The sequence below is a fragment of the Chiloscyllium plagiosum genome, unplaced genomic scaffold, assembly GCF_037043375.1.
Source record: "Chiloscyllium plagiosum isolate Xiang-an unplaced genomic scaffold, Cpla_swu_hap1 HiC_scaffold_8, whole genome shotgun sequence".
Lineage (NCBI taxonomy): Eukaryota > Metazoa > Chordata > Chondrichthyes > Orectolobiformes > Hemiscylliidae > Chiloscyllium > Chiloscyllium plagiosum.
The window spans coordinates 25,099,776-25,113,977 of NW_028270146.1; the positions used below are offsets into that span (position 1 = coordinate 25,099,776).

Sequence of the window (14,202 nt, forward strand, 5' to 3'; positions counted from 1 at the left end):
TTTAAAAATTTACTACAATATTGTTATAGAAGCCAAGTATTTAATAAGGGTTCCTGCCAACAGAATGCCTGTATTTTAGATCAGCAAAAGATATTTCTGTGTCCTGGAAATGTATTTTTAAATGTAACCAGAATTAGCCTATATACTTTTGAATCATTTTCACATGTAAACCTGAGAAAATAAATTCATTTCCCACACATTCCTAAAATGAAGCCATTTAGAGAGTCATTTGAGAATGAGCATGTTGAAATGATCAGTAGTTAAACCACATGGACAGGCAGTTCCAAGTTCAGTCCTGTCCTGTACTGAGTTAGCCGGTGTTAGAAACAATGTAGTTGGTGCACCACAGTTGCTGTCAGTGCCTTAGATGCGTTTTCAGTGGTACATCGATCTGTTGTGCCTCCGCATCATGCTTCCTTAGTACTTTATTTCAGTAATACTTTGTACAATTGGATCTTTGAAACAAGGCAGTGTGTTGTTGTTTTTGTGAGGGTTCTGCTTATTGGTAATGCTCAGTGATTAATTTTTTAATGAATTTTTCACACGAAAAGTGTTCCATACCTGTGGACTATGTGAAATTAGGATAAGTCAAAATTATCTGTTGCATTACCTTCACATCTCACCAGGGAGATCTTGAACACTAGGCTGCCCTCTGCTTTCACAGCATGTCTGGTTTTAGCTCAGCTATTGGGACCCACCTGGGAAGGGAACTCAAATGGAAGAAATAGGATGAAGAGACTTAAGGTCCCTTTCCTGAATCTTGTGGGTCATGTCATTGTGCCTTCGCAACAATGCGAGGGAAGCTTGCTTCACTCCTTAAACAATATCAGAATAGAAGAGGAAAATTTACAAACCAAACTGAAAGTTAAAAAAAAACTGTTCTAAAGAACCGTTCTTTGATAGGATCCGTACAGTTTGTCCCAATCCTTGGATAAATAATCGAGCCACATTATCATCAAGGCTCCCTCTTAGCAACCTGCCTGCAGTTTACCTGGTGGGAGCTGTCACTATTCACTGTGTATCAAATAAACCTGTTGGACTATAACCTGGTGTTGTGTGATTTTTAACTTTTGTTCACCCCAGTCCAACAATGGCACCTCCACATCATGGCTACCATTAGCTACGTCTAATGAATAGCTGAGGAGAACACAGCATTTTTGGGTGGGGAGGATCAATAGGAGTAAGGGCTGGGGAAAAAGATCAAGAGGGAAGGGCACCTTGGGGAGATGTATCTGGTTTGGAGTTGAGAGCTGGAGGTGTGGCAAAAAGGAACCAAAAGGGGGCACTGTGAACCAACAATTCAATATCATTAACACTAATCTGCCAGAGATGCAGATGCAATATCTTCTCTGTTTTGCGTTTGCATGTATAGGAATGAACGGCAGGAAAAGCCTGAAAGATAATTCAAAATATGCAGAACTGTGTTTATTAACTCTCTTTTTGAAGGTGCACCACAGAAGTGACCCAGTCTCTTCCACTGAGTCACAGTGACCACTTACTATGCCTGAGTTTAGATAGGCAGTGAATTTTGGGTGGTGATTCATACCTTAGAGAGGGGAGGGTCTGTGACATTGAAAACCAATTCTGTCCCCACTGAAGGTCCAAATAAACATACTTGCAGCTCTTGCCACTGGAACATAGCTAGGATCAGATCACCAGGTCACTTTTTTCCTACTCACCCCAAGAGCGCTGAACTTAATTGCAAACCTCTCGTCACTGGCTGCACTACCTGAGGTTAGGGATGATCATTCGTAATTTAAAGGGCTTTATATAATAATACAACAGGAATTAGAGGCATCTCAATTACCCAGCGCAGATCTATTAACATATCCCATTAACATTTTCTTTGGGTAGGGCGTGGTAGATGTATGGCTTGTTTCCAGAAGTGAATACACTTAAATTATGACTCCTTCTCTTCCAAGCTCCCTACCATGCAACCCCAAAAAATTACTTGAGTCTGTAAAGGGACTGACTTGAAGAGGTTAACATTCAGTGACGATTTCAGTATACAGCAAGAATGGAAATTGACAACAGAGGAGCTTCAACACAACTTCTGTGCATCACCTGAAATGGTATGGAATTGTTACTGTATAGGCTATTTTGTACAATGCCTTGGGATACCGGGCTGCAATTTTCCAATATTTTACATTCTCCGATGAAGAAATGGTCATTTGTAAAAGTTATCAAGTGCAAAGTATTGTTTTACAAAGAAAAACATATCAGTTAAAACTGCGTTGTCTGAGAAATAATGCAGATGTTCTTACAGCTGGTCGGAGGGGATGAGAGATGAAGAGCAAACTTAAAATCTTTGCTTATCTCTTATATCAATATGCATGTTCTTGCTTATCATTTAGCAGTTTGATATTGATTTACAATCTTGGAGATTTGTTAGAGCCAATGCTGCCACCTTCCTCATTGTACTTTTGTCATCCCAAGGTTTAACAATTCTGGGATTTTCTTTGCCCTATTCAATGTCAACTTGCCGAAATCCAGCTGCCCAGCTTCCTGTCCTATACCATGACCCCCCCCAAGAAGGTCCCCATGCATCTAAATTCTCCACTTTCTTTGTGCATCTGTTCATGAGCTGACTGATGCTTTACTCTTGTAATACCCAGTCAGCTGATGTCCCAGTTTGCATACTATGATTCTCAGATTTTTGGTCTGTCATCTCTTCTCTCTCGACCGCGCATGGCATAACTGTTCAGCCATTTCTATTTTGCACTTTTGAACTGCCTCTATGAACCACTTTACCTTACTATCCCACCTGATGTCTCTGCACTTATGTTTCCTGGAAAGCTGCCATTTTGATCATACTTTCAGTTCTTTCCCCATTGCAGTACACCACCTTCTCCTTTACAAAGCACCTTGCAACCTTCACAAAAGCAGCAAATAAATAATGATAATTTGCATTTGTATAACAACCTTTAACATAATAAAACATTCCAAGCTGCTTCACATTTGAGGGAACAGATTGAGCAGTGGTGGAAAATTAGAAGATGTGGATGAAAGCACAGTCAAAAAGGCTTTGAGGAGGCTTTTACATAAGGACACATGAGACTGCCTCAATGTAGCACAAAGTTTAAATAAAAAGCTGAGAGAATCTCTGATATAGTTACTGTTTTACACTCCTGAAGAGGACTAAATTATCTGGATTTTTGCACAGAATTGTTATGCTTCTTTCGTCAATGTGACCACTCTTTGTGAATTGATATTTGAAAGTAAATACTGAAGGCCATTCAAACATTTGATTGGAACTGAATCTAACCTTTCTAACATTTTCACTTTCCATCAGTGATCACAGGATTCTGCGGAAAAGCAGAAACATATTTTAATATTACATCTACTTATTCTGGAGATATTGGAACCAATTAGAGTGTTCAAAATGCATGTCCTGGCATAATAGTAGAACAGACCAGGCTATGTGGTTAGGACCTGCTGGTTGAAAAGTAGCTCAGTACCTTACTTACCTGTAGAGACAATGAGGACTACAGATGCTGGAGATCAGAGTTGATAGTGTGTTGCTGGAAAAGCACAGCAGATCAGGCAGCATCCGAGGAGCCCTTCCTGATGAAGGATTCCGGCCTGAAATGTCAATTTTCTGCTCCTCGGATGACGTCTGACCTGTTGTGCTTTTCCACCTTACTTACCTGTGAATATCTGGGAGGCAGTTAACTATATTACTTTGATTTGCTGGACTTACATCTTCTCTTAACTTGTAATGATTTAATTGATTGGTTACTGAGTTACCTGCACTATCTAGAACATGTGTAATTTTACCTATACAATGCTGGTCATGTTATAAAACAAAAAGTAAATATTTTCACATTTATTGGAGGGCTCAACTTACAACCAGTATAATGCTTAGAAAGAACTTGTGGCACCAATGTATTCAACAGCAGAAGGTCCATCCACAATGTTTATTTTTATCAAAGAGTTCACTTGAGGTTAATACAAAAAGGCACAATGAATGCATGAGTGCTCCAATGATTTACCAAAGCTGGTGATGCAGTTGGTGGCAATTTCAGTTGATATTTGATGTACAAACTGCAGTGACAAGTCACTGCCATATGTTAGTGACTGTCAGAATACTTTGTGGAGGAGGTCCACTGTCTTAGGTCGTATGGTTGCATTGTTTGGGAGTTGATGGCTTCAGGAAATGAGGGAAAAATTTGTTTCTGCAGAGAAGGAAAGTAAAGGAAGAATAAGATTTGGTCTCAATGCCTCAAAGGAGAATTTACATTGTGAAGGAATAAGATCTAAAATGAACGGGGCAGATACAAGAAATTAACTCCAAAGCTCCTTTTCAGTAAAGCCTACAGCAAGCTGCATTCTTCCAAGGGGCAAAAATGGCCAGGTATAAGATGGCCAAATCCTCTCACAGCAATGTGAAAGTGCTAGTTAAGATTACACACACTGAAAAGCCGCTATCCTGGAAATTCTTGTGATGACAGCTAATGCTGTAATACAAAAGCTGTCCAAAAGCGGTCCAAAAATGTGCAAGTTAGGTGAATTGACTGCGTTAAATTGGACATGGTGTTAGCTGCATTAGTCAGAGGGAAATGGGTGGGTTACTCTTTGGAGGGTTGGTGTGGACTTGTTGGGCCAAAGGGCCTGTTTTCACACTGTAGGGAATCTAATCTAATCTAATCTAATCTACAATGCTAGTTCAGGTAAGTAAAATCATAACCTGATAATGGAACATTAGGCTCCAGATCTTATCTTACTGGGCACAATAATGTGACCCAACAGACTCACCAACATGACTGTTTATTAGCTCTATGTTTTCAAGAATAAATGAGAAATAAACATTTCTTGGAAATTGAATGGACAACCTAATTGTAATGAACAGGCCATCTAGCCAATTAAGGGATAATACTTAGGTTTGGTCTATTATTAATTGAATGACCATTTTCCATGCCTACATTTGAGTTCTGCAAAATCATAAAAATTCATTGTAAATATCTCAACATAACTTAAATAATTAGATTTGTTAGAAGAGATTTGTTGGTATTGGTTGTCTCCACTTCCTAGACCCATTCTGAATTGAACACATGTCTTACACTCTCAGGGATCAAGGTAATTTTACTGTGCCATATGATGAATAGCCTTGCTTTCTTTCAAAAGTTTGTATTCGAATTAAGTAGAGGTTAAAGTTTGAATTCTCTGGTAGAAATAATAACTAGTTTTCTTTTCAGGATCTTATTTAGCTTTGTGATTTATAGTCTGTGTATAACCACCAAAGTTGCATGTTTTCTGTAATATTAAATGTATGTATATATTTAAAATTTAAATTGCCTCACCTAATCTTTTGCATTAGTGAACCTAACTCCTATTCCCCTTTGGTGGGGGAATATTTTCTGAGGAATTTCACCCAGATCCTTACAATATCTGAGAAAATTATAATCAGAATTTTAAAAAAATGTAATTTAGACAATTGGGAAGAAGGTAACACTTCTGTTTGCCTTTCATCCTTTGGCTAAGGGACTAGTTGAATTCTGCAGGCCCAAATGATGTGTCCTAGAATCCAACACCCTCTGGCTGAAGTTGAAGGAAATTAGTTAGAGATACATCTGATCCTAATAGCTCCAGGTAAGGTGTTACACTTGTAAAAACACCACAACATTTCCAACGATACTTGCAGAAGCCTCCCCTCCCAGGCTTCATATGACCTTCCACTGCTGTGAAATGTCAAACTAAGTTCTGATTTTGATGCAATGGTTTTGCTGTGTTGGGTCCCATTAATTGTACGAGGACAGTGGAAGAGAACAGCAACAAAACATATTGTGATTATGCACAGAATAATAGGTACCTGGGGGTGAGTTACCAGGCTGTAACCCAATTAAGAGGCTTGGATGACATCATAAATCATTACAATGAAACCTGAGCCAATTGATAAACATGATCAGAACACAGAGATTGAGCTGCAATCTTTTAAACATTTTTCTTTCAATTTATTTAGAAATTATATATATTGCAGGTATGTTATCCAACATCAGCTGAGTTGCTATAGGCTGATAGTATTCTTCAGTGTGCACTGTTGGACTTTAATGAGCACATGTGACTCCTAGAATGATATTAACAACTCTTTGTGATGTAATTACACCATCATGCGACTGACAGAAGGGTATTGCAAGGTTGCCGATTTAAAGATGGTTGTAATTTTATTTGTTAGAGGCTGTATCGTAATTACTTCATTCCTTTACTGCATTGACACAATACAGTAAATTGAAAGATTGTACGGTTTAATTCATATCACTAATGCTGTATTTATTTTTGTGCTTCACAGGGTCAAGTACTGTTCTGTTGGTGCTGTCTAATGAAAAGGCTATCCTTTATATGTAAGTCTGAAACAGGAGCTGTAGACAAGCTATTCATACCTGGGAGGCATCACTACTAAACCCTAGACCACCTCCTCTCAACATACACAATCTGGAGCCACTTTTCTTTTGCCCCTCTGTATCTCAGTGGTTCTGAGAGTTTTCTCTTAGTCACTTTTTAAATAATCATGTTAAAGCAGGCAATGTATAAATGTTTGGTATAAAAGTGTCCAAACACAGAGTACAATCATAGGTAACATCACGGTCATGTGCTGAAACTGAGCTCTTACTGAGGAAGACAACCCAGTCATTCTCTCCAAGGAGGGAGAATTTTCCAATGGAAAAGATTGCTCTTAGAGTGAAATTACACTTGAGAGAATTTTTGCATTCTGTGGGGATTGCCATCAGCTTCACATATACAGATGAAAAGCTGGGATAATTTAACTCTTCATGGGAAGCTGCTTTGAAATAGAGAAGCCTGCCCTGTTACATTTCAAGAAGTCAGAACAAAAGTGCAATAGGTTCTAGATGAGAGTGAGAGTTCCTAAGTAAACAGTTTATAGTGGAATTTGCAGGCTGAAAGGTGTTTGATTCATGTGAAGTTCATGTGCTGCTCTGAGACTAGTGAGGGACCCCAGGAACAGGGTATGTTCTGTAAACAAGCACTCAATTCCTTTCTGATGTCACAGATCTAAGCTCCCTTCCCTCCCACTGCAACCGTGATTGATTTTCATGAGTTCACTTCTGTTGGCTTCCAGTATTCTGATAGGACAATGTCAATTTAACAACTCCTCCCATTCATTTCTCTCTCTCTCTCTCTCTTTCTTGTTCCTTGTGTTTTGTTCTGTCCTTCCATGCATCTCTTCCTGTCGCCTGACTTTTCCAAGTTGTGTGTGTATGTGTGTGTGTGTTTCTTTACAAAAAAAAATCTTTCTGAAGAAGGAAGCAAAAGGACTGTCAAGTGAGTGAGAAAACTTGTTGTGATGTGTTGGTCAGAATTTTATTTTTTTTAGAAAAAGGATAATACATGACAGTGCTGAAGCTCTGCTACAATTGGAGCTGTAATTAACTGGTGCAGTAAATTCTAAGCTCTACAGGGTAGTTTACATAAGTGTATTGTACCTGACTCCCATGAATGTGCACTATGTAGGCACTTGCCAGTAGCAGCCCCACTCCATTTGATTTATTTTGCTAGTAGCCAGATTCGTTGCAAAAATGAAGGCCAGGTGTCTGCCAAAATGTCAATAACAACAAAAAGGGAGACAATTTTTTTGTTAACTAACTGCAGTTTTGAAACGCTGCTGGCAAAATCTGCTGCAAAATGCATTGTGCCCGTGCTGAACTGAAGAGACTAGCTTGTGTGTAAATAATATTTAGTGACTGAACATGCGTGATGGGAAACAGTGCCAATATAAACCCCAAAATTGCAACAGAAATAAAAAGAGGAAGGCGAAGGAGAAAATTCCGATGCAATGTGCCAAAACTTCCAAAATGAATATTTCTACAATGTATTTACAGCTTTAAAACATTACTCATAGAATTCACATTTAGTACTCAGAGGCAGTTCCAAACTGTCACAAATTAGCCTATGTATTATGCGTGTACAGTACAATGTGTTGTGATTGACTGAGTGACTATGTGCAATATGAGCTGCTTGCCAGCATTTACCTTCTTTTGTTGCAGAAATTGAACTGAAGCATAGAAAAAGAACCTCACATGGACCAAGGGAAAAAAAACTTTTGAGGTTATCAATAGCCGCTGGATTTATCTGGAACATGTGGGCATTAGTTTATGTGTTTATTATACTGAAAGAGAGAATATTTCAAAAGGGAGAGCTACTCGTGCAGCCCATTCCCATTTAGAATGAGAGGTGTCTCCTTACATTTTAAAGCAGGAGGAAATGCATTCTATTATACGGGGATTGAGTTCAGCATTAAACTGCAGCTTTGTCACACTATGGTAAATAAAGAGTGGGTAACTATCATCACCTTTGGGATGACAGCAGAGAAAATGAAGCCTATTTGTAAGGTGTGCAACGGTTTTCTCTAATTCCGTTTCAATTGTGAGATTGAGGAATACTCAGCCTTAAGTTTTATTTTGTGCGAGCCATTAAGGGTTTATTTTGTGAGGCCTTATTTGTCATTATCAATTGAACCATCTGATTATAAAATGGCATTCAGATTAAAACCCATGACCATCTGGCAAGTAACCTAGCAAGCATTTGTGACAACAGATACCACTTTGCTTTCTTCTTCACTCTTAAATAAATGCACAAACCTACACTGAAAATTAGAAACAAATATTTATGTAGAGAGTTAATTTTGTCAATAAATTACTGGAAATAGGTTACAACTTTACAGTCGTTTTGCTTCTTAAGTGCAATGTTTCGCCCAATGGTACATATTTTGGGTAAAGGAAATAATTGTGTAATGTTTTTTTTTGCTTCACTGTTAATCTGCAATATTTGGAAACTTAAAAATAAAATGAATGTCCGTGATAAAGTTTTCAAATATCATAGCCCACCTCCACTCTAAAATTGCTATCAGCTATTTTTCCACTGAACAAACTATGCAATGTGGTCAGATGCTAGTTGTAGCTACTTCTTGAGTGGAAAACAGAAAATAATTTGGATTGTGCCGCTTTTAAAAGATCACTTCTTTCTAAGAGTGTAACAAATATCCAAATTAGGTTAGCTAGTGCTGGTCCTCAACTGTGAAGATTCCACCGTATTGTGATTAAGTGAATGAGTGTACAATGTAAGCTCTTGCCGCTAAAAGCTCCTGTTCAGTTTTTTTTTTCTAAAGCACATTGCATTTACTTAGAGTGATGATTACCAATGTAGTTACAAGTAGCTATTTTGCACCACACAGATTGCTCTGTGTGTCTATTGTCTCTGAATGAATGCCTCACAATATGAGCTCTGGGTTTATGTTTGTGTGTGTGTGTGTGTGTGTGCTTACAATTACACTATGCCTCAAATTGATCATGCTACGGGATAGGATGGCAGAAAAGATAATTCGAACAAGCAATAATTTGAGGCAAACAATTTCTGCTTTCCTTTTTTTGACCTTCCCAATGAGACACCCCATTGACCAGCTTAGTGGAAAGCTAGCCTCAAGTCAGCTTTACCAGATGAGTTTGAATACAAAATTTGGACTTGGGACTTTCTGACTGTGAACAGGAGCAGCAACAAGAAGGAAGCCCACTCACCAGCAAAGAAATCAAAGGTTATAAGCATAGGACAAGAAAGTGGAGTTGAGGGTGATTAGATCAGCCATGATCTCATTGAATGGGGCAGTGTACTCGACGGGCCGAATGGCCTACTTCTGCTTCAAATCTTCTGGTTTTATGATCAATTGGGATCCATTCAGTTCCTGTCGACCATGTCATTCATGATCGTGTGGCCCAGCCATTTAATTGGAATGGACTCTATAGCTGGACGCTATTCTGGCGCTGCATCATAAAGGTGTCTGCAGTATGTTCGTGATATCGAACATCACCCTGTAACCAATGTGCCACAGACTCGCTGAGCGGGATTTCTAGTCGGGATTGGGCACATCTATGACAAAACTTTCAAAGAGAAGGTCAGAAACTGTACGCCTTGATTCAAAACCGTAACCATTCCTGTCGCAGCCGCGGGCAGGAACATTTTTAAAAAAGAATGCAGCGATCAAAATGAAAGTTAGTAAAAGTTTGCAGGCTTTCTTTTGTGGCCTGTTTCTCTGCTGAAGGCGAATCTTCAAGTGTGAGGCAAGAGAGTGTGTCGGCAGGACGGTGAGGAGGATCATAACTCGACGCTGAGCCTCAACGAGCCATTATTGCCTGTTAACCCTTAGTGGGCTTCTGTGGGTGGCTGATGGCGAACAGTACTACAGTCTGTCATTGACAGACGGATGATTCAGAGCGTTTCACATATTGCTGCTCACGAAAAATCGGTCAGCAGGGAAAGCCATCCGTCCAGTGTGTGTCGTACAATTAATGCAGGCGCAATATATACTATATGCCAGGAAAATTTGACTGCAAGTAACTGATGCCAATGGTGTGCTGCACATGTCAATCTATGTGTACGTACTTTTATTTGAGTTGAATGCCTGACAATGCGATTTGTTGCCAGAAGTAACCTCCTTTAATTGGAGAACAGAAACAAACATTCAAGACGCAGCATATGTTAAAAACTCCTGCGTTAAAACATGACGAGGAAATGCTAACATACACAGCTGTTGCCAGTCCTACAGGGCACAGGTTAGACGGAAAGCATCTTAAAATGTGCTTCTATGCCAGTATTTTTTCCCCAATTTATAAAATAAAGGAAGAGGGAAAGTAAAATATTTTGCATTTAGAAAACTGAAAACCAAGAAAAAAAAATCACCAATCAAAAGAAAATACAGATGTAAGGAATTGTTCCCGGAATGGCAATATGCAGATGAGATGTATTCCACTAGGATATGCGTGTGTGAAACTCCACCTCATATTAAACTATCTGTTTCTTAATGGTATGTGGCGAGAGAAGCAAATATACCATAGACTTAATTTATTTTACAACCTTAGTTCTCAAACATCCAACTGTATGCATATTAGATGCTCGCTCGGCAGGGCACAGTTTAGAATTGCAGTGCATTGAATTCCATGTATAATAGAATTTATTACAAATAAAATGATCAGTTGCGGTACAATAATGTCTCACAGCACATTAAAGGATTTTTTTAAAATCACGTAGATGAAAATAGTATTGCAAGTGGGGTGCATGGTAGAAACAGTTGAAAATTCTTCGATTCTTACCTAGAGATAATGATTATCTGTGATATTATTAGTTTATTTCTTTTCTTATCCATAAGAATGTTCTGACATATCCACAAATAAAGAGTTTACGCTCCTGAATATTCCCCTGCTGCAGGAGGAGGCATGAAATATATTGTGTTTCTCTCGTTTTATTTATGCACGTTGATTTATTCATTATTATTGGAAAGATTGGAAGATGGAAGGTGCAATTTGACTGCCTAGGACGGTTCACGTTGGGACATCAGAGATTAAAAACTTCCAGGAATATGTTCAGAAAGTGGGTCTGCTTGCCTGGTCTCTGAACATGGAGCCATGGCACCTTGAGGTCAGCTCGGCCGCCGTATCTGGGGTTAACCTGCTCTCTGAGATTCTTTCTATATTTCTTCCTTCCCTCCTTCAGTCCATGATTCTCCCGAATCAGCCTCCCAAGGGTTACAAACTTTGCAAAAATAGTAAACTGGAGGTGCCAGTTTATACCCCCTCCCCATCCCCTGAACAACATTAGTAAATCAGTTCCAAGTCAGAGTAGGTGGTGGGATAGGGGAAAACTATTAGCCCTGGTTTCCTGTTTCAATCTTGGACAAGCTTGGGTGACAGGGTCTGCAGAATCTGAAGGAGGAAAATCCTTCTAACCCTTCTCTGCCTGCCACCCCCACTGTCAAAGCAGAGTCCCTCACTGGCTTGTGCTAAAATGATATTGACGGATCAGGGGGCGAGGTGCTGTGAAGAAAGAGTGAAAAAAAGAGATAGTCTTTCAAACATGTTGACTGGCGATGCAATGGAATTAGCAGGCACCGACCTTTGTGTGCTATATAAATACCTTTCAAATAAATTGTTTTTTTTTTCCTTTGCAAATTAGCTGCTGCCAGCCACAACATAGAAAGTTAAATGATATCAGTGCAAATGTCTGCTCTGTGTATGAGCTTGGCGAACGGAAGCCCCCTATTTAAAATCAATCCAATTCATTTAGTCAGAAAGATGATTGGAAAATGTTACTGTGAGTGGCTATTAGCAGTTTAGCACTGCTCAATTTAGTCCGCGTCTGTTAGTTTTTGATTTGTGAGAGGGAGATTATACTTATCTAATAAACTAACAAATATGCTCTAGTGTTAATCATTCATTCCTACCTTCAATAACGAACTGCAGTAAGACTGCATCTCCCGCTCTATAAACATGAGTGGTGTGTATGCCCCTTACTGTGTTGTTAAATAATTTCTGCTATAGAGATTCAAACTCCTTCCGCAAAAATAAAATCTGAAGTTTTATTGTGTTTTGCTAGCGTTGCGATGGTTTTAATGCCCTCCAGCTTAGTAACAAAACAGAATTTAGCCTTTAAAAAATGCCCGTTTCTATTTAAGCACCAAAAGGGACTGTTTTACACAATGCCACAGTGGGATTGTAGCTGAAGATGTCACTAATCAATATTGAGGTGTGGCTTTGTACAGACGAGGTATCTGTGTTTAATTAGCAGTCAGTGGTTTAGTTTTTTTTCCGCTTCTGATCATACAAGGCCAGTGGTGGAGGAGACTATCAAATCTTACATATTATGCCAAAAGCATCATTTCCAGCCCCTAACCTTTCCCCATCATAATTAATAACGTGTGTGGTGTATGACTGAATATATAATCGTGTTAACCCGTGCACTGGAGGCAGCTCAGTCATTGCTTTCATTCTTCTGGATCGAAAATAAAACTCTTCAGAAAAGATGCAAGCGAACATTTGAGGATTGAGTCTCACTGCTCTACACCTTCCGTTCACCCCCCCTGTCCCCACCTCCAGCAGTCCCCCAGCGACCCTTTCCCTTAATGTTTGCGCGTTATTTTGGATTTGCTACAAAGCGGATGCTTCCACCCAATTTGAGCGCTTTGTAGCCGGTTTACGGACAGAATCCTTGCAAACGCACTTTAAAAAAAATAATTGCAAAGGGGATTCGGACGCGCAGCAGCGAGTGGCCAGTGCGCTGTGCCTGGATGTGAATGAAAGCTGCTCCAATACCAGTAGCAGATCCGAGTTGCGGAGGGAGCTGGATGAATCGGTACATTCCCTCTCCACCTCCTCCCACCACACTCCCCCCACCCCAGCCCACCCCAGCTTCAAAAAGAATCACTAAAATACATCAAACGTTTGAATAAGCAGTTGTTGCCAACTCTGTAGTTCTCGGATTAGCCGTGTGTATGCATTGTGCGTGAGTCACTATCTGTACAATGCGCTCGCTTGCCAGTTGCAATGCAATGCAATGCATTTCCTTGAGAGAGAAAAAAACGATTGCAAACATAGCAGTAAGTAGCTTTCAGCAGTCCCGCTCTTCTCCGGTTTACCAGACGTGCGCGTATGAGCATAATTGCAGATGAATGAATCCCTTCCAGCCCTCCCGCCCTACCCCTCCTCCCCTCTTAAACAGTTGAGCCCTTATTTTTAAAATACAATCCCTGAAACGAAAAAAAACCATGCACTCCACTCGGAAAGTTCATTATTTTAACATATATGTATATATAATAAAGGTCTGCGAGAAAGTGTCAGTTAGGGGGAGTCCGGTTTAACTTTCAAATCGCAGTCTTAGAAAGTTTGGGGGAAATGAGATATTTTTACTTGCCGATTTAAAAAAAAGTGTTGTCACTGTAGACTTAAAGTTAAGGATAGAGAGAGGGATGGGGAGAGAAAGGAGTTTTTTTTAAAATGTGCTTTCCAGAAGAACGATGCTTCAATTTTAAAGGAAAATAGGCAAATTGTTGAAAAAAAATGAATGGGAAGTTTTTCCTATGGACTAAAGCCTCTGCTATGAAAAATGAAATATACATGCAACTTGCAAAAGACAACGATCGAAGTTTTTTTCTAGAGATTATTTTTAATGAAAAGGAAAGCAAATTGATAAATACAATGAAGACTTTTGTTGGGGATTTTTAAAAGTGCAATTTGCAGAAGACAATTACTTTTTTAGATATTGTGTTTATTTATACCATGCAGGCAACTTGCAGGGTGCAGTGAAAACTTTTTTAGGGATAAAATAATCTTCGTGCAACTTGCAAAAACAACACAAAGATTGCTTTTAGGGATTGATGTTTCTATTTACACGTGCAACTTGCAGAGAGCAAAAAAAATGTTGTTT

At 39.3% G+C, this 14,202-nt stretch overlaps 1 long non-coding RNA gene across 1 annotated transcript; it reads left to right on the forward strand.

Moving 5' to 3' along the window:
• Positions 1-1,987: 1,987 nt before the first annotated feature.
• On the forward strand, positions 1,988-9,274 carry LOC148149363 (uncharacterized). The gene is made up of 2 exons (XR_015757750.1): positions 1,988-2,072; positions 6,287-9,274. It is a non-coding gene; the product is annotated as an uncharacterized LOC148149363 (long non-coding RNA).
• The last annotated feature ends 4,928 nt before the right edge of the window (positions 9,275-14,202 follow it).